This window comes from Arachis duranensis, chromosome 2 (assembly GCF_000817695.3).
Source record: "Arachis duranensis cultivar V14167 chromosome 2, aradu.V14167.gnm2.J7QH, whole genome shotgun sequence".
In the NCBI taxonomy this organism is placed as follows: Eukaryota; Viridiplantae; Streptophyta; class Magnoliopsida; order Fabales; family Fabaceae; genus Arachis; species Arachis duranensis.
Window position 1 is genome coordinate 64579714 of NC_029773.3, and position 974 is coordinate 64580687.

Sequence of the window (974 nt, forward strand, 5' to 3'; positions counted from 1 at the left end):
GAAACATAAAATATTTTTGGTTTTTATGATTTTGTAATTTTTTTTTTGCTTTTTCGAAAATTATATGAAAAAAAAAGAACACAAAGGTTTCAGAATTCTTAATTAGAATTCCAGGAATCATTGCAATGCTAGTCTAAGACTCCGGTCCAGGAATTAGACATGGCTTCACAGCCAGCCAAGCTTTCAAAGAAAGCTCCGGTCCAAAACACTAGACATGGCCAATGGCCAGCCAAGCCTCAGCAGATCATTGCTCCAATAGCAAGTTTGATGGAAATCAACAAGCTCTTGTGATGATAAGTTGAAAACTCGGTCTAATAAGATTAGACATGGCCTCAAAGCCAGCCAGATTTCAACAGATCATCATGAAACTCTAGAATTCATTCTTAAAAACTCCGAAAAAAATACCTAATCTAAGCAACAAGATGAACCGTCAGTTGTCCATACTCGAAACAATCCCCGGCAATGGCGCCAAAAACTTGATGCACGAAATTGTGATCATCAATGGCGCCATCAACATGGTACGCTCATTGCAATCTCAACTCTCTATCACAACTCCGCACAACTAATCAGCAAGTGCACTGGGTCGTCCAAGTAATAAACCTTACGCGAGTAAGGGTCGATCCCACGGAGATTGTTGGTATGAAGCAAGCTATGGTCACCTTGTAAATCTTAGTCAGGCAGACTCAAATGGGTATGGGTGATATATGAATAAAACATAAAGATAAAGATAGAGATACTTATGTATATCATTGGTGAGAGCTTCAGATAAGCGTATGAAGATGCTTGTCCCTTCCGTCTCTCTGCTTTCCTACTGTCTTCATCCAATCCTTCTTACTCCTTTCCATGGCAAGCTTATGCAAGGGTTTCACCGTTGTCAGTGGCTACCACCCATCCTCTCAGTGAAAATGTTCCTATGCTCTGTCACAGCATGGCTAATCATCTGTCGGTTCTCGGTCAGGCCGGAATAGAATCCA